This window comes from Salmo salar, chromosome ssa24 (assembly GCF_905237065.1).
Source record: "Salmo salar chromosome ssa24, Ssal_v3.1, whole genome shotgun sequence".
Lineage (NCBI taxonomy): Eukaryota > Metazoa > Chordata > Actinopteri > Salmoniformes > Salmonidae > Salmo > Salmo salar.
The window spans coordinates 45,184,885-45,210,836 of NC_059465.1; positions in this window are offsets into that span (position 1 = coordinate 45,184,885).

Consider the following 25,952-nt stretch of genomic DNA (forward strand, 5'->3'; position numbering starts at 1 on the left):
AATTTCTTACTCACATGAAATATACATTCCGTATGTTTCTAAAACCAAAACGCAAGTATTCTAACGTTCAGAACAAGGGTCGGGACTCTTAAAACAAAACTCAACAAATTCTTAAACCCTTACCATCCATTGTTTGTCTTTCTCTAGCTGCGTGCCTTTTCTTTGTTTGCTGAAATCCATACTTTTTTAAATAAAATGTTAATAAAACGATCAACTCTTTCCTCGTTGAGTTTCAATTGGCGCATTAACGTTAAGTTGCCATCTTATGGCAACGAGGAAAGAGTCGGTGGTTGTATTTGCTCAAAAGTCAAAATGAAAATGACAAAAATATTACTATTACTGCAGTTATAAAACATAATTTCAATAAACAGTTTTATCAAATTTTACATAGCATGATTAGCTTAGGCCGTGTACGGAGTGTAGGCTAGTCCGTGACTGATTAGTATATAAAGTTAATGTTCTAGAACCGACCATCCACCAGTCAGTCATCAACTGTCAAATTCCCATAATAAGATATTCAGACACTTCTGTTGACATCTTTTGAGTTTATCAAGATGTTGATCACAGATTGGTACACAGAGTTTAAGGAAGTAGGGCCTGTCCCAAGTCCCCCAAAAATATCCTTTGGTCAAGTGTTTTAAAAAAAATATAATAAATCATGTTTTTACATCAATTTGCTTTAGCTACTATAGAAGCTATGATACTATTTATAAGATGTCTATTGTGTTATTATCAAGTTCCAGGATCAGTATGTTTTGTGTTGCTTGTCAGATGAAAGATATTTACTGTTATCGACTATTTTCCTGTCATTTACAAAGAATAAAATTAGGCCTACTCTAATTGGTGGTCCCGTGTGGCTCAGTTGGTAGAGCATGGTGTTTGCAATGCCAGGGTTGTGGGTTTGATTCCCACGGGGGACCAGTATGGAGAAGAGAAGAAAAAAAAGTATGAAATGTATGCATTCACTACTGTGAGTTGCTCTGGATAAGAGTGTCTGCTAAATGACTAAAATGTAAATGTAATATTCACTGTCCATGTGAAGTATGTAAAGTTGCCAGACGATGGCAGTATTGGTCTACGTTTGGTTCGACCTTGACTAGATCAGGGTCTCAGGAGAAAGTTAGATGCGCAAGCACTTTTTCCGTGCGTGTGTGCGTGTGCGTGTGTGTGTGTGTGCGTGTGTGTGTGTGTGTTTGGACACTCCAAGTACAGAGTGTTATCTTGATTCTCTTGGACTTCACAGGCACCCGCAACATTGATCAGAGAACTCAGGGCCTGTCCCCATGGTCTGTGTGTGTGTGTGTGTGTGTGTGTGTGTCTGTGTCTGTGTGTGTGAGTGAGACCCATTCCCACGGTGGTCTGAGTCGAAGATCCAGTTTCAGAATAAAACTTAAACTAGCTAAAAAAATCAATCTGGTTCATCTGGCAGTTCTGCCCGGCTATAGCAACGGGTCAATATTGAAAGGAATAGCCACGGTCGGAAAAAGCCAAGAACGCCAATAACACAAGCCAACTTGTAATGGCTGCAAATCCATGTATGGGTTGGACTGTATGCTATACATGAGAAGGATTGGCCATAGTCGGAGAAGCCAAGCCAAATTACAACAGTGGAGAGCCAACTTCTAAAAACCAACAAACGGTACTTTCTTACTTAGTCCTCTGCGTCGTATGACCACAGCATCTTCTCTGACTTTGTGTCTGTCTTTGGCCTCAGCTTTTGCTTTGTCTCAGGTCGCCGTCAACAACAGTAGCCAACTTGTATTCATCACATGCTTCACAAGCAACAGGTGTAGACTAACAAGTGAAATGCTTACTTGTTGGCCCTTCCCAACAATGTAGAGAGAAAAATTGAACAAAAAGAATGGAAGATAATAACACAAGGAATAAATACACAATGAGTAAAGATAACTTGGCTATATACACGGGGTACCAGTATCGAGGCTATGTACAGGGGTACGAGGTAATTGAGGTAGATGTGTACATATAGGCAAGGGGTAAAGTGACTAGGCAACAGGATAGATAATAAAAAGTAGCAGCTGTGTATGCGCTAAATAGTTAAACATTAGATACCCAGACCATCTATTTAGCAGTCTTATGGCTCGAGGTTAGAAGCTGATTCCAGAGTTGTTCCATCGGTACCGTTTGCCATGCGGTAGCAGAGAGAACAGTCCACGACTTGGGTGGCTGGAGTCTTTGGCAATGTTTAGGGCTTTACCGCCTGGTATAGAGGTCCTGGATGGCAGGAAGCTTTGGCCCAGTGATGCACTGGGATGTACGCACTACCCTCTGTAGCTCCTTGTGGTCGGATGTCGAGCAGTTGCCATATGCAGGTGGAGATGCAATGGTGCAGCTGTATAACTTTTTGAGGATCTGAGGGGCTCCATGCCAAATCTTTTCAGCCTCCTGAGGGGGAAGAGGCGTTGTCGTGCCTTCTTCACCATTGTGTGTGTGTGTGTGTGTGTACCGTGTTAATAATTCCGTAGTGACGTCGAAACCGAGGAACTTGAAGCTCTTGACCCTTCTCTACAACAGACCCGTCGATGTGAATGGGTGCGACTTCCATTTCCTGTCGTCCACATTCAGCTCCTCCAATGTCTTGCTGACGTCGACCTCTTCCCTATAGGCTGTCTCGTCGTTGTTGGCGATCAGGCCTACCACCATCGTGTCGTTAGCAAACTTAATGACGGTGTTGGAGTCGTGCTTGTCCACACAGTTGTGATTGAACAGGGAGTACAGGAGGGGGACTAAGCACGCACCCCTGAGAGGCCCCTGTGTTGAGGGTCAGCGTGGCGGATGTGTTGTTGCCTACCTTCACCACCTGGGGGGGGGGGGGCGGCCCGTCAGGAAGTCCAGGATCCAGTAGCAGAGGAAGGTGTTTAGTCTCACAGTCCTAAGCTAAGTGATGAGCTTTGTGGGCACCATGGTTTTGAACGCTGAGCTGTAGTCAGTGAACAATGTTGTCACATAAGTGGAAATGGCAGTGTGAAGTGAACTAGAGAATGTAATGGATGTGGTGTATAATGGAAGGTCTGTCTGTCCGTCTCCTTCTGAAGGTTTTTAAAGGCCCAATGATGGCACTTCTATATCAATATACAATTATTTCTGGGTAACAAATAAGTATGAAGACGTTTTTCTGTTAACTTTACCCATGCCGTCAACTTTACCATGCCGTCAACTTTAACATTCCTTACCATACAGTCAACTCTAATATTCTGCCAACATTACCATTCTGTCAAATTTACCATACCGTCAACTTTACCATACCTTCAACTTTACCATACCATCAACTTTTCTGTGACAATAACTTTATTATATGGTCTACTTTATGATATCGTCACCTTTACCATACCGTCAACTTTACCATACTGTCAAGTTTACCATACCTTACCATACCGTCAACTTTACCATACTGTCAACTTTACCATACCTTACCATACCGTCAACTTTAACATACCGCCAACTTTACCATATTGTCAACTTTACCATATCTTACCATACCGTCAACTTTACCATACCGTCAACTTTACAATACCATCAATTTTACCATACCTTACCGTACCATCAACATTACCATTTCGCCAACTTTACCATACCATCAACTTTACCATATTGTCAACTTTACCATACCTTATCATACTGTCAACTTTACCATACCCCCAACTTTACCATCTTGTCAACTTTATCATGCCGCCAACTTTACCATACCTTCACCTTTACCGTGCCATTAACTTTATTGTACCGTCTACTTTATCATACCGTCAACTTTACCATACCGCTAACTTTACCGTACCGCCAACTTTACATTACCGGCAACTTTAACATATTGTCTGTTTTACCATTTTGTCAACTCTACCATACCTTACCATACCGTCAACTTTACCAAACTGCCAACTTCACCATATTGTCAACATTACCATACCTTACCATACCATCAACTCTACCATACTGGCAACTTTACCACCATGCTGGCAACTTTACCATACTGCCAACTTTACCATACTGCCAACTTTACCATACTGCCAAATTTACCATACCGGTATCTTTACCTTACCGGTATCTTTACCATACCGGTATCTTTACCATACCGGTATCTTTACCATACCGGTATCTTTACCTTACCGGTATCTTTACCATACCGGTATCTTTACCATACCGGTATCTTTACCATACCGGTATCTTTACCATACCGGTATCTTTACCATACCGGTATCTTTACCTTACCGGTATCTTTACCATACCGGTATCTTTACCATACCGGTATCTTTACCTTACCGGTATCTTTACCATACCGGTATCTTTACCTTACCGGTATCTTTACCATACCGGTATCTTTACCATACCGGTATCTTTACCTTACCGGTATCTTTACCATACTGCCAACTCTTCCCCACCTTTTTCTTCTTTATGTCTGAAAGATACTGCCGGTATTAAAGCCAAAACTTGTGTTTCCGCCAAACAACCTAGTAATCGTTTGGGTAAAGTTCTGCGTACGGTTTAGTATGAAACATAGCCGTAATGCTGAGGCGACATTGGCACGCAGTACTCTCTTAAACTCTTGCTGGTTGCTATGCAGCACCCCGTTAAACCTCCTGGCAGTTCGCAACTTTGCGAGGCGTGACACTGTTTTCTTAAATCATAACTGGATGGAACCATGATGAATTACCGTGGGGATAAATATCACTGAATGACAAAACATATTGGAATAAAATAGGCTAATGCAATGGAAGGCATGTATCAAATTGTTGCTTACTAAAACTCCCAAAATCATTCAATCTTTGCAATACATTTTAATCAATAGCCTACCCGCGTGTGGTCAATTTGTTAAGTTCAGCACCGTTTTGATTGGGACTGCTTTGAGACAACTGTCACATTTTTAGTTTTCAACTGAATTTCTGTTTGGATATTGGTTCGGCTAAAGTTAGTCTTGAGGAAACGTTTGTTATGTTGAGGCGAGTGCTGCTCATGATCATCTTGTCTAGTTGATTCATTTAAATAGAACATTTTGCCATGTTATGTAATTTAATTAGCAAGTGAATTATTTTGCTCTTCACTCACAGTCATTTAGTAGCCTAGGCCTCCTACCTACCAAAACACTGTGACTTCACTGACTTGTCTGATAATCAATCAACGTGATTGTGTTTCACTGAACCTCCATCTGTATAGGCTATTTGGTTAATTGGTTTCTGTCTAGGCGAGGGGAGGTGGTATACCTCATCTATTTGTTGGCTCATCTATCACTGATCAGTAAACATTTAGCATGCTATAATGTAGCTTAAATCACTGATTAGAAACATTTAGCATGCTATAATGTAGCCTAAATCACAGATTAGAAACATTTAGCATGCTATAATGTAGCCTAAATCACTGATCAGTAACATTTAGCATGCTATAATGTAGCCTAAATCAAGTGTTAATCTATCACTGATTAGAAACATTTAGCATGCTATAATGTAGCCTAAATCACTGATCAGAAACATTTAGCATGCTATAATGTAGCCTAAATCACTGATCAGTAACATTTAGCATGCTGTAATGTAGGCTAAATCACCGATTAGAATCATTTAGCAGGTTGTAATGTAGCCTAAATCACTGATCAGAAACATTTAGCATGCTATAATATAGCCTAAATCAAGTGTTGATGTATCACTGATCAGAAACATTTAGTATGCTATAATGTAGCCTAAATCACTGATTAGAAACATTTTGCATGCTATAATGTAGCCTAAATCACTGATTAGAAACATTTAGCATGCTGTAATGTAGCCTAAATCACTGATCAGAAACATTTTGCATGCTATAATGTAGCCTATATCACTGATTAGAAACATTTAGCATGCTATAATGTAGCCTAAATCAAGTGGTTAATCTATCACTGATCAGAAACATTTAGCATGCTATACATGTAGCCTTAATCAAGAGTAGGCCTATTAACTTGCTCGATCATGTATAGGCAACTCCAAAAGCCTGTGCAGGTTGTGAAATATGAACATGAGACTCACACTCTTTTGAAAACATAGATCGCAATTTTTTTCTATGGGTATCATGATGTAGGTAACTCCCTAACAAAGCAGAGTGAGGGTAGGAAAGACCCTACGCCTGCTCCCTAACAAAGCGGAGTGAGGGTAGGAAAGACCCTACGCCTGCTCCCTAACAAAGCGGAGTGACGGTAGGAAAGACCCTACGCCTGCTCCCTAACAAAGCGGAGTGAGGGTAGGAAAGACCCTACGCCTGCTCCCTAACAAAGCGGAGTGACGGTAGGAAAGACCCTACGCCTGCTCCCTAACAAAGCGGAGTGAGGGTAGGAAAGACCCTACGCCTGCTCCCTAACAAAGCGGAGTGAGGGTAGGAAAGACCCTACGCCTGCTCCCTAACAAAGCGGAGTGACGGTAGGAAAGACCCTACGCCTGCTCCCTAACAAAGCGGAGTGAGGGTAGGAAAGACCCTACGCCTGCTCCCTAACAAAGCGGAGTGAGGGTAGGAAAGACCCTACGCCTGCTCCCTAACAAAGCGGAGTGACGGTAGGAAAGACCCTACGCCTGCTCCCTAACAAAGCGGAGTGAGGGTAGGAAAGACCCTACGCCTGCTCCCTAACAAAGCGGAGTGAGGGTAGGAAAGACCCTACGCCTGCTCCCTAACAAAGCGGAGTGAGGGTAGGAAAGACCCTACGCCTGCTCCCTAACAAAGCGGAGTGACGGTAGGAAAGACCCTACGCCTGCTCCCTAACAAAGCGGAGTGAGGGTAGGAAAGACCCTACGCCTGCTCCCTAACAAAGCGGAGTGAGGGTAGGAAAGACCCTACGCCTGCTCCCTAACAAAGCGGAGTGACGGTAGGAAAGACCCTACGCCTGCTCCCTAACAAAGCGGAGTGAGGGTAGGAAAGACCCTACGCCTGCTCCCTAACAAAGCGGAGTGAGGGTAGGAAAGACCCTACGCCTGCTCCCTAACAAAGCGGAGTGACGGTAGGAAAGACCCTACGCCTGCTCCCTAACAAAGCGGAGTGAGGGTAGGAAAGACCCTACGCCTGCTCCCTAACAAAGCGGAGTGAGGGTAGGAAAGACCCTACGCCTGCTCCCTAACAAAGCGGAGTGAGGGTAGGAAAGACCCTACGCCTGCTCCCTAACAAAGCGGAGTGAGGGTAGGAAAGAGATGAAATATGGATGAAAAAAGCATGGGCTTGGGCTCTTTTTCAAAATATCGCTTTTATATTACAGCAGTTCCACAATTCCTGTGGCACAAGTTGTGTGGGAAAAACATTATTTGTGTTTTATTCTGTATCATTGCATTATATTCTTACTACAAATACTGTATGTGTGTGTTGACTGTGATCGGGTAGGTGTGTCTTGTGTATTTAATGAACAAAATAATAAACTCTTAATTTCCTTAATTTGGACGTAACATAATTCAACTCAAAATATGGCATTCTATTGTTTGAAAATACATGTTATTAGTCTTATGATGTTTCTTAAGTCTTGCCAAAATAAATTACTAATGGATTTATTTTTTATGTATATTCAATGGATTTATTCAAATAGACCCCAGCGACATCTACACACCATGGCATGCGCACGGGGGGTATAACGTGGTTAAAAATAGGCCTGTTTGTAAAGGGGGCTGTATAAATATTGCCCTGTTTTTTTTGTGGGTTTTTTTTTTCAATGTGAAAACAGTATATCTTACTGTAATAGATTACCATAAATTGGGAAATAAAAAGCTTTTCAGCAAAAATTATTTTCTCAAGCAATGATTTTGCAAGGACTGTCTTGGAGTTATCTGAGTTGGGGGGGGGGGTGAAAACTAGCTGTTATTGGCAGCTGTTATTTCGTTCTTATTGGCCTATTAGTACATTTACTGCCTGGTGATGGAAAATACGAAACTCTCGCTCATGCAAACCTACTGATTGGTAGGTCCTGTGTAGATAGTGTTCTCAACCAGCATATATCAGGGAATCACATTTCTTCACACTTTTACACTGTTAATTTCATTAGCTGATCTAAAACATAGAATTTGAACACAACTGGGCCATTTTCTTTTAAATTAAAGCTTCTAAAATTGTTCTGTTAAACAGAAGCCGGAGTAGAAGACCTACTATTTTTTTTTTCATTGCTCACACCGCACACACCTCATTAGCTTTAGATAATGACCTAGTGTTATTTTCACACTGCATGGCTTACTAGCCATCTAGCTGCATCCCCTGGCCTTCGACCATGGCACAGTCGCTGAATATCTCAGAGACAGCGAGTTAATGGGTCCGGCTGGTGGTTTTAAAATAGTAATAGCATTTTAGGTTTTCAACTCGATGAATATTAACAATTGAAGGATGAAATGAAGAAAAAAAAAATCAATCATGTTCTCTTACTATTATTTTAACCAATGAAAAACGTATATTATAAACCAACTTGTTTTTTATTCGTTATTCTGTTCTATTCGAAGGTATTCTATTAAATTATATTTGTATGAGGTGCACTGGGCTGCATGCTTGCTGACTGAATTTCATGTCAGACCAGACCTGACCTAGCTACAGTAACCTTTACAGGGGGGGGGGGGTCACTCACCATGTCAATGCTTCTCTCGGTCCTTTTGTTAGCTATGTGATGTGCTGTGTGCCTGCCGGAGCCGTCGTGCTGATCTATACCCTCGTCTATACTCAAGGAAGGAACAAAGAGAAGTCAGACCTTCTGGGTAGTCAGCCAGTAAACACTGAGGACCAGACCAGGCAGTTAGGAAACACTGAGGACCAGACCAGGCAGTTAGGAAACACTGAGGACCAGACCAGGCAGCCAGTAAACACTGAGGACCAGACCAGGCAGCCAGTAAACACTGAGGACCAGACCAGGCAGCCAGTAAACACTGAGGACCAGACCAGGCAGTTAGGAAACACTGAGGACCAGACCAGGCAGCTAGTAAACACTGAGGACCAGACCAGGCAGCTAGTAAACACTGAGGACCAGACCAGGCAGCTAGGAAACACTGAGGACCAGACCAGGCAGCTAGGAAACACTGAGGACCAGACCAGGCAGCTAGGAAACACTGAGGACCAGACCAGGCAGCCAGTAAACACTGAGGACCAGACCAGGCAGCTAGGCCTCAGACCAGACTAGGCAGCTAGGCCTCAGACCAGACTAGGCTGACTCACACCCCAGGGCGTCCATTTATTGTGACTGTGTGTGTGTGTGTGTGTGTGTGTGTGTGTGTGTGTGTGTGTGTGTGTGTGTGTGTGTGTGTGTGTGTGTGTGTGTGTGTGTGTGTGTGTGTGTGTGTGTGTGTGTGTGTGTGTGTGTGCGTACGTGCGTGCGTGTGTGTGTGTATAAGGTCAGTCAAAGGGAGCCCGAGACTCACAGGGCTTTTTTGCACTTCGTAAAATATCGACTGCCCGGGCCTCTGGCTTGTGCCATTGATTTGGACTTAATTCGCGCTGCCGCCTGCGACTGACTGACTGCCTTTGTACTGGCGTGATTAATTAAAAAACAGACGGATTTTAGCACGGGTGGCTGCTTTTCACCGTAGGGTGGAGAGTTGTAAAGAGGAGGGTGAGGAGGGTGACGAACACACATAACAAACACACCCGTTATACTCTCAGGTAAAGTATTTATTTTTAGGGCAACTTATATAGAAATGTTAGAAATCGGGAGATCCAGGACATATCATCATCATCATCATCATCATCATCATAAGACATCACAGTCAAATGGAGGGAGGTATTGCAAAAGGAAATAACTCAATGGCATTATACTGGGAAAGATGAGTTAATCTGTGGATATCAGAGGGTTGGAGTTCAGATCAGAATGAATGGTGGATTGGCAACTGTATGTGAAAATCCAGCACTTGATGAAAGAAAAACTAGGAATATTTGTCTAATTATTTAACTACCGTGTAAATGTGAGAGAAGTACAGGGCCTTCAGAAAGTACTGCACCCCTTGCTTTAATCACATTTTGTGTTACAGCCTGAATTCAAAAATGGTGTAAAACTAATTCTCACCCATCTACACACAATACCCGATAATGTGAAAACTTGTTTTTAAAAACTTTAGCAAATATATTGAAAATGAAATACAAAAATATAACATTTTAAAGTCAATACATGTTAGAATCACTTTTGGCTGTGGTCCCTGTTGTGAGTCTTTCTGGGTAACTCTCTAAGAGCTTCCCACACCTGGATTGTACAATATTTACTGTAACTAGGTCACTCAGCAACATTCAATGCTGTCTTGGTAAGCAACTCCAGTCTATATTTGGCCTTGTGTTTTAGGTTATTGTCCTGATGAAAGGTAAATTTGTCTCCAAGTGTTTGTTGGAAAGCAGACTGAACCAGGTTTTCCTTTAGGATTGTACCTGTACTTAGCTCTATTCAATTTATTTTTATCCCCCAAAAAACCTCCCTAGTCCTTGCCGATGACCAGCATACCCATAACATGATGCAGCCACCACCATGCTTGGAAATATGTGGTACTCAGTAATGTGTTGTGGCAGATTTGCCCCCAAAATAACATTTTGTATTCAAAACAAAGTTCATTTCTTTGCCTTGTTTTTTACCGTTTTATTTTAGTGCCTTATTGCAAGCAGGAATATTTGTATTCTGCAAAGGCTTCCTTCTTTTCACTCTATCATTTAGGTTAGTGGAGTAACTACAATGTTGTTGATCCATCCTCCGTTGTCAACTATCACAGCCATTAAACTCTTTAACTGTTTAAAAGTCACCATTGGCCTCATGGTGAAATCCCTGAGCGGTTTCTTTCCTCTTCGGCAACTGAGTTAGGAAGGACACCTGTATCTTTGTAGTGACTGGGTGTATTGCTACACCATCCGAAGTGTAATTAATAACTTCATCATGCTCAAAGGGATATTCAATGTCTGCTTTTTTGGTTTTCACCCATCTACCAATAGGTGCCCTTCTTTGAGAGGCATTGGAAAACCTCCCTGGTCTTTGTGGTTGAATCTGTTTCTGAAATTCACTGCACGAACGAGGAAACTTAAATATAATTGTACGTGTGGTGTAACAAAGGGGTTGAATACTTATTGACTCAAGACATTTCAGCTTTTAATTTTGTAAACATTTCTAAAAACATCATTCCACTTTGACATCCTGGGGTATTGTGTGTTTAGGCCAGTGACACAAAAACCTCTATTTAATCCGTTTTAAATTCAGGCTGTAACACAACAAAATGTGAAAAAAAAGTCAAGCGGTGTGACTACTTTCTGAAGACACTGTAGCTGTACGTAGCATTAGAAGTATTGTTGTCCATTAGTTTTCTCCGATTAGGGTAGGGATGGTAGGCTAGAGGGGGAAAAGTATATATATATAAAAAAAATGCAACAATTCAATTGATATAACCTACAATCTATCTGCAATATTAAAGCTGATCAACCCCTCCAAAAATGTAAAATTACAATTAAAAAAATAAACACACATACCCTCTCATACACACCCTCCCATACATACCCTCCCATACATACCCTCCCATACATACCCTCCGATACATACCCTCCCATACACACCCTCCCATACATACCCTCCCATACCCTCCCATACATACCCTCCCATACATACCCTCCCATACATACCCTCCCATACATACCCTCCCATACATACCCTCCCATACATACCCTCCCATACATACCCTCCCATACCCTCCCATACATACCCTCCCATACGCACCTCCCATACGTACCCTCCCATACATACCCTCCCATACACACCCTCCCATACACACCCTCCCATACACACCCTCCCATACATACCCTCCCATACCCTCCCATACACACCCTCCCATACACACCCTCCCATACACACCCTCCCATACATACCCTCCCATACCCTCCCATACACACCCTCCCATACACACCCTCCCATACACACCCTCCCATACATACCCTCCCATACATACCCTCCCATACATACCCTCCCATACATACCCTCCCATACATACCCTCCCATACATACCCTCCCATACCCTCCCATACACACCCTCCCATACACACCCTCCCATACACATCCTCCCATACATACCCTCCCATACCCTCCCATACACACCCTCCCATACACACCCTCCCATACATACCCTCCCATACACATCCTCCCATACACATCCTCCCATACACACCCTCCCATACCTACCCTCCCATACATATCCTCCCATACATACCCTCCCATACATACCCTCCCATACATATCCTCCCATACATACCCTCCCATACACACCCTCCCATACTTACCCTCCCATACACACCCTCACATACTTACCCTCCCATACATACCCTCCCACACATTTCCTTCCATACCTATCCTCCCATACATACCCTCCCATCCATACCCTCCCATCCATACCCTCCCATACCTACCCTCCCATACCTACCCTTCCATACTAACCCTCCCATACATACCCTCCCATGCATACCCTCCCATACATATCCTCCCATACATATCCTCCCATAACTACCCTCCCATACACACCCTCCCATACACACCCTCCCATCCATACTGTGTGCTGTAGGGGCAGCTGTGTGTGTCTTTCTTCTGCCTTCAAGCTAATAGAGCGCACAGGCAGGAAGGAGGGCTACTCTACATTAGCCATTGGTGCTGAGTTTGGACACTTCCTGCCCCCGGGGGCCTGACTTTATGAGCCATTTGGTGTTGCAGTGCATTATGTTCCGTGTCACCTCCCTTTAGCCTGGGCCAGGCCTGATGTCCATTGAGAAAGCAACTTCTGCTCCATAATTCCCTTAAATGTGTCCCAATTGGTACCCTTATTTCCTATATATAGTGCACTACTTTTGACCAAGGTCCATATGGCACTATATAAGGATAAGTGCCCTGGTCAAAGTAGTGCACTAGATAGAGAATAGGGTTCCGTTTGGGACGTAGGCAAGCGGTGATCTGGGGGAGGGGGACTGATAGGAGACTAATGATCGTACAGCCAGGACATATTACGTTGTTTTGTTGTTTCCAGCAGTGTACGGTGTGGCTGGACGGGGACAGACAATCCTTCTGTTCTGTAGTGTAGTGGTCTGTAGTGTTGTGTATTGTCGTGTTGTGTAGTGTAGTGTAGTGTAGTGTAGTGTAGTGTAGTGTTGTGTAGTGTAGTGTAGTGTAGTGTAGTGTAGTGGACTGTGGTGTAGTATTTTGTATTGTATTGTAATAGTGTAGTGTTGTGTATTGTAGTGTGGTATAGTGTAGTGTATTGTAGTGTAGTGTAGTGTAGTGTAGTGTAGTGTAGTGTAGTGTTTTGTATTGTAGTGTATTGTAGTGTAGTGTTGTGTATTGTAGTGTATTATATTGTATTGTAGTGTATTATATTGTAGTGTATTGTATTGTTGTGTAGTGTAGTGTAGTGTAGTGTATTGTAGTGTATTGTATTGTATTGTATTGTAGTGTAGTGTAGTGTATTGTAGTGTAGTGTATTGTAGTGTTGTGTAGTGTAGTGTTGTGTATTGTAGTGTAGTGTAGTGTAGTATAGTGTAGTTCAGTGTATTGTGGTGTAGTGTATTGTAGTGTAGTGTATTGTAGTGTATTGTAGTGTATTGTATTGTAGTGTATTGTAGTGTAGTGTAGTGTAGTGTAGTATAGTGTAGTTCAGTGTATTGTAGTGTAGTGTAGTGTATTGTAGTGTATTGTAGTGTAGTGTAGTGTATTGTAGTGTATTGTATTGTAGTGTATTGTAGTGTATTGTATTGTAGTGTAGTGTAGTGTATTGTATTGTAGTGTTGTGTATTGTAGTGTATTGTAGTGTAGTTTGTGTATTGTAGTGTAGTGTATTGTAGTGTTGTGTAGTGTAGTGTTGTGTAGTGTATTGTAGTGTAGTGTCGTGTAGTATAGTGTAGTTCAGTGTATTGTAGTGTAGTGTAGTGTAGTGTAGTATAGTGTAGTTCAGTGTATTGTAGTGTAGTGTAGTGTAGTGTAGTGTAGTGTATTGTAGTGTATTGTATTGTAGTGTATTGTAGTGTAGTGTAGTGTAGTGTAGTATAGTGTAGTTCAGTGTATTGTAGTGTAGTGTAGTGTATTGTAGTGTATTGTAGTGTAGTGTAGTGTATTGTATTGTAGTATAGTGTATTGTAGTGTAGTGTTGTGTATTGTAGTGTGGTATAGTGTAGTGTATTGTTGTATATTATATTGTAGTGGACTGTATTGTAGTGTTGTGTATTGTAGTGTGGAATAGTGTATTGTAGTGTGGTGTAGAGAAGTGTAGTGTTGTGTATTGTAGTGTTGTGTATTGTAATGTTGTGTAGTGTATTGCATTGTAGTGTATTGCATTGTAGTGTATTGTATTGTATTGTAGTGTAGTGTAGTGTAGTGTATTGTAGTGTAGTGTGGTATAGTGTATTGTAGTGTATTGTAGTGTTGTGTATTGTAGTGTGGTATAGTGTAGTGTATTGTATTGTATTGTAGTGTAGTGTAGTGTAGTGTAGTGTATTGTATTGTAGTGTAGTGTAGTGTAGTGTAGTGTAGTGTATTGTAGTGTATTGTATTGTAGTGTAGTGTATTGTAGTGTAGTGTATTGTAGTGTAGTGTGGTATAGTGTATTGTAGTGTATTGTAGTGTTGTGTATTGTAGTGTGGTATAGTGTAGTGTATTGTATTGTATTGTAGTGTAGTGTAGTGTGGTGTATTGTTGTGTAGTATAGTGTATTATATTGTAGTGGACTGTATTGTAGTGTATTGTAGTGTAGTGTATTGTAGTGTAGTGTTGTGTATTATATTGTAGTGTATTGTATTGTAGGGTTGTGTAGTGTATTGTTGTGTAGTATAGTGTATTATATTGTGTAGTATTTTGTATATATTGTAGTGGACTGTATTGTAGTGTATTGTAGTGTAGTGTATTGTAGTGTAGTGTAGTGTATTGTTGTGTAGTATAGTGTATTATATTGTAGTGGACTGTATTGTAGTGTATTGTAGTGTAGTGTATTGTAGTGTAGTGTAGTGTATTGTTGTGTAGTATAGTGTATTATATTGTAGTGGACTGTATTGTAGTGTATTGTAGTGTTGTGTATTGTAGTGTAGTGTGGTATAGTTTAGTGTATTGTATTGTATTGTAGTGTAGTGTAGTGTAGTGTAGTGTATTGTATTGTAGTGTAGTGTAGTGTAGTGTAGTGTAGTGTAGTGTATTGTAGTGTATTGTATTGTAGTGTAGTGTATTGTAGTGTAGTGTATTGTAGTGTAGTGTGGTATAGTGTATTGTAGTGTATTGTAGTGTTGTGTATTGTAGTGTGGTATAGTGTATTGTATTGTATTGTATTGTAGTGTAGTGTAGTGTGGTGTATTGTTGTGTAGTATAGTGTATTATATTGTAGTGGACTGTATTGTAGTGTATTGTAGTGTAGTGTATTGTAGTGTAGTGTTGTGTATTATATTGTAGTGTATTGTATTGTAGGGTTGTGTAGTGTATTGTTGTGTAGTATAGTGTAATATATTGTGTAGTATTTTGTATATATTGTAGTGGACTGTATTGTAGTGTATTGTAGTGTAGTGTATTGTAGTGTAGTGTAGTGTATTGTTGTCTAGTATAGTGTATTATATTGTAGTGGACTGTATTGTAGTGTATTGTAGTGTAGTGTATTGTAGTGTAGTGTAGTGTATTGTTGTGTAGTATAGTGTATTATATTGTAGTGGACTGTATTGTAGTGTATTGTAGTGTTGTGTATTGTAGTGTAGTGTTGTGTATTGTAGTGTAGTGTAGTGTATTGTGGTGTTGTGTATTGTAGTGTAGTGTATTATATTGTAGTGGACTGTATTGTAGTGTATTATATTATAGTGTAGTGTATTGTAGTGTATTGTATTGTAGTGTAGTGTATTGTTGTGTAGTATAGTGTATTATATTGTAGTGGACTGTAGTGGAGTGTATTGTAGTGTAGTGTATTGTAGTGTATTGTAGTGTAGTGTATTGTATTATATTGTATTGTATTGTAGTGTATTGTAGTGTAGTGTAGTGTATTGTATTGTAGTGTAGTGTATTGTAGTGTAGTGTATTGTAGTGTAGTGTAGTGTAGTGTATTGTAGTGTAGTGTATTGTAGTGTAGTGTAGTGTAGTGTATTGTATTGTAGTGTATTGTAGTGTAGTGTAGTGTATTGTAGTGTAGTGTAGTGTATTGTATTGTAGTGTATTGTATTGTAGTGTATTGTATTGTAGTGTAGTGTATTGTATTGTAGTGTATTGTATTGTAGTGTAGTGTATTGTATTGTAGTGTAGTGTATTGTAGTGTAGTGTAGTGTAGTGTATTGTATTGTGGTATAGTGTAGTGTAGTGTAGTGTATTGTAGTGTATTGTATTGTGGTATAGTGTAGTGTAGTGTAGTGTAGTGTAGTGTAGTGTAGTGTGGTATATTGTAGTGTAGTGTAGTGTAGTGTGGTATAGTGTAGTGTAGTGTAGTGTGGTATAGTGTAGTGTATTGTAGTGTAGTGTAGTGTAGTGTAGTGTGGTATAGTGTAGTGTAGTGTAGTGTAGTGTATTGTAGTGTAGTGTATTGTAGTGTATTGTATTGTAGTGTAGTATAGTGTTGTGTAGTGTAGTGTAGTGTATTGTATTGTAGTGTATTGTAGTGTAGTGTATTGTAGTGTATTGTATTGTTGTGTATTGTAGTGTAGTGTAGTCTATTGTATTGTAGTGCATTGTATTGTGGTATAGTGTAGTGTAGTGTAGTGTAGTGTGGTATAGTGTAGTGTAGTGTATTGTAGTGTAGTGTAGTGTAGTGTAGTGTGGTATAGTGTAGTGTAGTGTAGTGTAGTGTTGTGTAGTGTAGTGTAGTGTATTGTTGTGTATTGTATTGTAGTATAGTGTAGTGCAGTGTGTTATAGTGTATTGTATTGTAGTGTGGTATAGTGTAGTGTTGTGTAGTGTATTATATTGTGGTATAGTGTAGTGTATTGTATTGTAGTGTAGTGTAGTATATTGTGGTATAGTGTAGTGTATTGTATTGTAGTGTAGTGTAGTATATTGTGGTATAGTGTAGTGTATTGTAGTGTAGTGTAGTGTATTGTATTGTGGTATAGTGTAGTGTAGTGTAGTGTATTGTATTGTAGTGTAGTGTATTGTATTGTAGTGTAGTGTTGTGTAGTGTATTGTAGTGTAGTGTATTGTAGTGTATTGTAGTGTAGTGTAGTGTAGTGTAGTGTATTGTAGTGTAATGTAGTGTAGTGTAGTGTATTGTAGTGTATTGTATTGTGGTATAGTGTAGTGTAGTGTAGTGTATTGTATTGTAGTGTAGTGTATTGTATTGTAGATTATTGTATTGTAGTGTAGTGTAGTGTATTGTATTGTAGTGTAGTGTAGTGTAGTGTAGTGTATTGTAGTGTATTGTATTGTGGTATAGTGTAGTGTAGTGTAGTGTAGTGTAGTGTAGTGTATTGTATTGTGGTATAGTGTAGTGTAGTGTGTTATAGTGTATTGTAGTGTAGTGTGGTATAGTGTAGTGTTGTGTAGTGTATTATATTGTGGTATAGTGTAGTGTATTGTAGTGTAGTGTAGTGTAGTATATTGTGGTATAGTGTAGTGTACTGTATTGTAGTGTAGTGTAGTATATTGTCGTATAGTGTAGTGTATTGTTGTGTATTGTAGTGTGGTATAGTGTAGTGTATTGTATTGTGGTACAGTGTTGTGTAGTGTGGTATAGTGTAGTGTATTGTTGTGTATTGTAGTGTGGTATAGTGTTGTGTAGTGTATTGTAGTGTACTGCTGTTACGGGTGTCGTAGGGTGTAGACCAAAACGCAGCGGGAAAATGTACACTCATCTTCTTTTTATTGGTGAAGAAGGAAAAACACAAACAACGTAGACAAAAACAAACGAACTGGACAGTCTCGTCAGGCACACAGCTAAACAAGAAACAATCTCCCACAAAATCCCATGACAAACACACTCCTATTTATAGGACCTTCAATCAGAGGCAACGATAGACAGCTGCCTCCAACTGAAGGCCCCAACACCAATTAGCTAAACATAGAAAGACAAACGACTAGACTGAACATAGAAATAAACTAACATAGAACAATAACCAAAACCCTGGACTAATAAATCAAATACCCCTCTACATACACAACCACCCCGAACCATATAAACCAAATACCCCCTCTACATGAACAACCACCCCGAACCATATAAACCAAATACCCCTCTCTTCATGAACACATACACAAACACACCCTGAACCACATAAAACAAATATCCCCTCTACATGAACACATACACAAACACACCCTGAACCACATAAAACAAATACCCTCTGCCACGTCCTGACCAAACTACAATAACAAATACCCCCTTTACTGGTCAGGACGTGACAATTGTAGTGTATTGTATTGTAATGTATTGTAGTGTATTGTAGTGTAGTGTTGTGTATTGTAGTGTAGTGGTGTGTATTGTAGTGTAGTGTGGTATAGTGTTGTGTTTTGTAGTGTTGTGTATTGTATTGTTGTGTAGTGTTGTGTATTGTATTGTAGTGTTGTGTATTGTATTGTTGTGGTGTGTATTGTAGTGTAGTGTTGTGTAGTGTAGTGTTGTGTATTGTATTGTTGTGTAGTGTTGTGTATTGTAGTGTAGTGTTGTGTATTGTATTGTTGTGGTGTGTATTGTAGTGTAGTGTTGTGTATTGTATTGTTGTGTGGTGTGTATTGTAGTGTAGTGTGGTATTGTGTAGTGTATTGTTGTGTATTGTATTGTAGTGTTGCGTATTGTAGTGTAGTGTTGTGTAGTGTTGTGTTGTTGTGTATTGTAGTGTAGTGGTGCGTATTGTAGTGTAGTGTGGTATTGTGTAGTGTATTGTTGTGTATTGTATTGTATTGTAGTGTAGTGTAGTGTTGTGTAGCGTAGTGTAGTGTTGTGTAGTGTAGTGTTGTGTATTGTATTGTTGTGTAGTGTTGTGTATTGTAGTGTAGTGTTGCGTATTGTAGTGTTGTGTGGTGTAGTGTATTGTTGTGTATTATAGTATATTTTAGTGTATTGTTTTGTAGTGTGTTGTGTATTGTTGTGTATTGTAGTGTAGTGTTGTGTATTGTATTGTGTTGTTGTGTATTGTAGTCTAGTGTTGTGTATTGTAGTGTAGTGTTGTGTATTGTGTTGTTGTGTATTGTAGTCTAGTGTGGTATAGTGTAGTGTATTGTTGTGTATTGTAGTGTAGTGTGGTATAGTTTGTTGTGTATTATAGTATATTTTAGTATATTGTTTTGTAGTGTGTTATGTATTGTTGTGTATTGTAGTGTAGTGTTGTGTATTGTATTGTTGTGTATTGTAGTGTAGTGTTGTGTATTGTGGTGTAGTGTGGTATAGTGTAGTGTATTGTTGTGTGTTATATTGTAGTGTAGTGTAGTATATTGTTTTGTAGTGTATTGTGTATTATATTGTAGTGTGTTGTGTATTATAGTGTATTGTAGTGTAGTGTATTTTAGTGTATTATGGTGTATTATAGTATATTGTAGTGTAGTGTAGTATATTTTAGTGTATTGTTTTGTAGTGTGTTGTGTATTATAGTGTATTATGGTGTATTATAGTATATTGTAGTGTAGCGTATTGTTTTGAAGCGTATTGTAGTGCATTGTAATGAATTATACAACGTGTTGGTCTAATCCCGAATGCTGATTGGTTAAAACCAAACTTTGGTGTAGGCTATTGTATTGTATTGTAGTGTGGCTACATAGACCTACATACCAAGCTCTGTGTGTGTGTGTGCCTGCTTGCCTTCCCGAGACTCACAGTAGGTTATTGATTGATTAATATCTCTGCCAATGAACTAAACACATCCTGACCTTTTAAAGTGCAGGAGCATTTAGCTCTCCAGTCATAGAGCCCATGGCTGCAGCCTGCATCGATCATTTAATGGAACATCAAGTCCCATCAATACAGTTGACTAGCTGACTGACTGGCTGACTGACTGGCTGACTGACTGGCTGACTGACTGGCTGGCTGACTGGCAGTGTTTTGTCGCACAGTAGACCGTGATCTATAGGGCTGCCGATAAATTGACCTTCTGTTTGTTTACAGATGGGTAAACAACAACAGAGAGAGAGAGAGGAAGGATGGCCGTTATAAACCTTCATCATCATCATCATCATCATCATCTGTAATGTCTGTATAGAGGAGGGCGAATGAGCATCACAGTCAGCACTCTGTCACGGTCACGGTCTATTCCTCAATACCTCCAGTTAGGTGAATGCCAATTGATCTAAACAGGTCTCTTTTTTTTTTTTTAACTATTAAGTATTTTTTTTTAAGTATTTGATTTGAGCTGTGTGGGTAGCTTGACAAACAGATTTGTCAGCTAAAACCTGCACCATATTGGAACTGAATAAGTAAACCGTTTTGTACAAATATCACATATTAATTTAGGACAGGAGTGTCAAACTCATTCCATGGAGGGCCGAGTATCTGTGGGTTTTAGTTTTTTCCTTACTAATTAGTAACCTAGCCTCTATGGGCTAGGTGGGATGCTTGCGTCCCACCTACTCAACAGCCAGTGTAATCCCGTGGCGCGTTATTCAAATACCATAGAAATGCAAAACCTTCAATTTTTCAAACATATGACTATTTTACACCATTTTAAAGATAAGACTCTCGTTAATCTAACCACACTGTCCGATTTTAAAACATTAGATTATGTCAGCAGAGTACCCAGCCAGAAATAATCAGACACCCATTTTTCAAGCTAGCATATAATGTCACATAAACCCAAACCACAGCTAAATGCAGCACTAACCTTTGATGATCTTCATCAGATGACACCCCTAGGACATTATGTTATACAATACATGCATGTTTTGTTCAATCAAGATCATATTTATATCAAAAACCAGCTTTTTACATTAGCATGTGACTAGCATGTGACTAGCATTCCCACCGAACACTGCCGGTGAATTTACTAAATTACTCACGATAAACGTTCACAAAAAGCATAACAATTATTTTAAGAATTATAGATACAGAACTCCTCTATGCACTCGATATGTCCGATTTTAAAATAGCTTTTCGGTGAAAGCACATTTTGCAATATTCTCAGTAGATAGCCCGGCATCACAGGGCTAGCTATTTAGACACCCAGCAAGTTTAGCACTCATCAAAGTCAGATTTACTATAAGAAAAATGTTATTACCTTTGCTGTCTTCGTCAGAATGCACTCCCAGGACTTCTACTTCAATAACAAATGTTGGTTTGGTCCAAAATAATCCATCGTTATATCCAAACAGCGGCGTTTTGTTCGTGCGTTCAAGACACTATCCGAAAGGGTAAATAAGGGTGACGAGCATGGCGCAATTCGTGACAAAAAAAATCTAAATATTCCATTACCGTACTTCGAAGCATGTCAACCGCTGTTTAAAACATGTCTACCATTTCCAGAAAACAATACATGTCAAATATACCACTTCAAATAAATATAATATCTACGTATTTAGCAGATGTTATTGCGAATATATATATATATATTTTTTTTAAATTATTTTTATAGATATATACTGAACAACAATATAAATGCAACATGTAAAGTATTGGTCCCATGTTTCATGAGCTGAAATTAAAGATCCCAGAAATGTTTCATACACACAAAATGCATTAACATCCCTGTTAGTGAGCATTTGATCATTTGTCAAGATAATCCACTTCAAGGAGAGGGAGTACAAGAATGGTCAGATTAATACTGACATTGAGAAAATTCAAAACAAAACAAGACCTTTTCCAAGGTCAGTCTCGCAAAAAGAAACATTATTGTGTTCTAACTGCCCGCTATTCAAAGCGCTCTGAACAAATTAAAAGAATCGTTCACAAACATCGGCACATTCTAAGATCCGATGATAGTATCAGTAATGTTTTTTCGGACCTTCCCTTGGTCGTATTCTCGCGGGGGCAGAAATCTCAGAGATCAATTGGTACACTCTGATTTACCACCCCAAGATATTCCTGAACAGCGTCTATTTGCGCCCCTACTGGATGGAAACTACAAGTGTTACGGCTGGGCTCAATGCAATGGCACTTATAAATGTAGATCCTTCAAACACCCACAAACAGGGAAATCTATCCCAATCAAAGGTGTTATTACGTGTTCCACTAAGGCAGTTATATATCTTATAACTTGTCCTTGTGGTAAAAATGATGTGGGTAAAACAAAGCGTGAATTAAAAGTACGAATCTCGGAGCATCGTAGCACCATTAGGTGCAAAAACTCAACTTACCCAGTTGAGGCCCACTTTTTGGAAGAAAACAACTCTATTTCATCTCTACGTTCTATCGGCGTCGAACACGTCACCCTCCCTAGGAGAGGGGGGTGACCTCGACAATTTATTGTTAAAACGAGAGGTTGCCTGGATCTTTAACTTAAAGACCCTCGCTCCCTTCGGTCTCAACGTAGACTTTGATCTGAAGCCATTCTTGTGATTATTGTGATTTTGCTATTCATTGTAAATGTTTGTAGGCCTATGTAGTCAAATTATATCTATGATCGTATGCTATCCATTTATGCTTTTTGTATGTTATTTTTATATCTGAGAATTAACCAATGATATCAGGCCACATCCGGCCATGATTACGGACACCTGTGTGTGTCCTTTGACACTATATAAACTAGTCACCTCGCAGTGTTTATCATTATACCCTGATGAAGACGGCTTGTCTGTCGAAACGTTGGTTATTAAATTATTGCATCTGAGCTCCTAGAGTGTGCGGCTCTCCTTAAGTTGTTCAAGTGTTTTACTCCGCGAGCCAGCACCTCACCTACATTGGTGTGTGTTTCTTTCGCCTCAAGATAATCCAACCACCTGACCGGTGTGTCATATCAATAAGCTGATTGAAGAGCATGATCATTACACAGATGCACCTTGGGCTGGGGACAATAAAAGGCCACTCTAAAATGTGCAGTTTTGTGTCACACAACACGATGCCACAGATGTCTCAAGTTTTGAGTGAGCGTGCAATTGGCATGCTGACTTCAGGAATGTCCACCAGAGCTGTTTCCAGATCATTTAATGTTAATTTCTCTACCATAAGCCGCCTCGAGCAGTTTGCCCAACCGGCCTCACAACTGCAGATCACGTGTAACCACACCAGCCCAAGACTTCCAAATCCACAGTATTTCTGTCTGTGGGATTTTTTTTTCTTCACATCCGAATACAACAGATAAAACTTCCGTGAAATGCTTACTTACAAGCCCTTAACCACCAATTCAGTTTTAAGAAAAATAAGAGTTAAGAAACATATTTACTAATAAACTAAAGTAAAATATAAAAGAGCAGCAATAAAATAACAATAACTAGTCTATATACAGGGAGTACTAGTACCGAGTCAATGTGCAGGGGTACAGGTTAGTTGAGGTAATTGAGATAATATATACAGTACCAGTCAAAAGTTTGGACACCTACTCATTCAAGGGTTTTTTCAAAAAGTGTTAAACAAATCAAAATATGTTATTTTAGATTCTTCAAATTATCCACCCTTTGCCTTGATGACAGCTTTGCACACTCTTGGCATTCTTTCAACCAGCGTCAGCTGGAATGCTTTTCCAACAGTCTTGAAGGAGTTCCCACATATGCTGAGCACCATCTCAATTGGTTTGAGGTCGGGTGATTGCGGAGGCCAGGTCATATGATGCAGCTCTCCATCACTCTCCTTCTTGGTCAAATAGCCCTTACACAGCCTGGAGGTGTGTTGGGTCATTGTCCTGTTGAAAAACAAATGATAGTCGCACTATGCCCAAACCAGATGGGATGGTATATCGCTGCAGAATGCTGTGGTAGCCATGCAGGTTAAGTGTGCCTTGAATTCTAAATAAATCACAGACAGTGTCACTAGCAAAGCACCCCCACACCATTACACCTCCTCCTCCATGCTTCACGGTGGGAACCACAGATGCGGAGATCATCTGTGACATGGTGGTTAGAACCAAAAATCTAAAATCTGCACTCATGAGACCAAAGGACAGATTTCCACCGGTCTAATGTCCATTGCTCGTGTTTCTTGGCCCAAGCAAGTCTGTTCTTCTTATTGGTGTCCTTTAGTAGTGGTTTCTTTGCAGTAATTTGACCATGAAGGCCTGATTCACGCAGTTTCCTCTAAACAGTTGATATTGAGATGTGTCAATTACTTGATTTCTCCTGAGTGGCGCAGCGGTCTAAGGCCATGCATCTCAGTGCAAGAGGTGTCACTACAGTCCCTGGTTCAAAACCAGGCTGAATCACATCCAGCCGTGATTGGGAGTCCCATAGGGCGGTGCACAATTGGCTAAGCGTTGTCCAGGTTTGGCCGGGGTAGGCTGTCATTGTAAATAAGAATTTGTTCTTAACTGACTTGCCTAGTTAAATGAAGATTACACACTCAACTCCATGAAGCATTTATTTGGGCTGCAATTTCTGAGGCTGGTAAGTCTAATGAACTTATCCTCTGCAGCAGAGGTAACTCTGGGTCTTCCATTCCTGTGGCGGTCCTCATGAGAGACAGTTTCATCATAGCGCTTGATGGTTTTTGCGACTGCACTTGAAGAAACTAATTTCTTCAAAGTTCTTGAAATTTTCCTGTAATGACTGACCTTCATGTCTTAAAGTAATGATGGACTGTAATTTCTCTTTGCTTGTTTGAGCTGTTCTTGCCAGAATATGGACTTGGTCTTTTACCAAATAGAGGTATCTTCTGTATACCACCCCTACCTTGTCACAACACAACTGATTGGCTCAAATGCATTAAGAAGGAAAGATATTTCACAAATGAACTTTTAACAAGGCACACCTGTTAATTGAAATGCATTCCAGTTGACTACCTCGTGAAGCTAGTTGAGAGAATGCCAAGAGTGTGCAAAGCTGTCATCAAGGCAAAGGGTGGCTACTTTGAAAAATCTCAAATATAAAATATATTTTGATTTGTTTAACACTTTTTTGGTTACTACATGATTCCATATGTGTTATTTCATAGTTTTAAGGTCTTCGCTATTGCTCTACAATGTAGAAAATAGTAAAAAATTATGAGAAACCCTGGAATGAGTAGGTATTTTCAAACTTTTGCCTTGTACTGTAGGTAGTCCTCTTGTCCAGTGTGCAGTGCGATGGTGATTGCATCATCTGTCGGTCTTTTGGGGCAATATGGACATTTCAATGGGTCTAGGGTGTCGGGCAAGGTAGAGGTGATATGATTCTTAACTAGCCTCTCAAAGCACTTCATGATGACAGAAGTGAGTGTTACAGGGTGATAGTCATTTGGGTTCAGTTACCTTAGCTTTCTTGGGAACAAGGAACAATGGTGGCCATCTTGAAGCATGTGGGGACAACAGACTGGGATAAGGGAGAGATTGAATATGTCCGTTAACACTCCAGCCTGCTAGTCTGAGCATTGCTCTGAGGATTTACATTTACATTTTAGTCATTTAGCAGACGCTCTTATCCAGAGCGACTTACAGTAGTGAATGCATACATTTCATACAATTTCATACATTTATTTTTATTTATTTTTATTTATTTTTTGCTGGCCCCCCGTGGGAATCGAACCCACAACCCTGGCGTTGCAAACACCATGCTCTACCAACTGAGCTACAGGATGTAGCTATTGAAGCCTATTGAATCAAATAACGTTAATCCGCGTTAATCCAACATGAAATAACAACCCACATTCACTATTTCTGTGCATGTAGCAGTCCTGGAGTTTTGTTGTCACATTTCCAATAGTCTTTCGGCGTACAATTAGTGCTGCGTCCTACTGGGCCAAGTTCACAGGCCACCTAATCCTCAATTAGCTACGACCAAGTGAAAAAACACACAAAACACAACATAGACAGAGCGACACACACACACACACACACACGCACACACACACACTCTGCACGCGCTCCTTTTTTACAGAACCCAAGCTTGCTCTACAAGTTCTTATTTAATGGAATCATGTTCCTTGATTGGACTTTGGCGGTTCTTTACCGTTTCATATAGCGTTGGGACAGACAGGCGGAAAGCTTTCACAACTACTGAACCGAAAGAACTAATAAACTGTATAATTAAAGAAAATTAAGTGTGG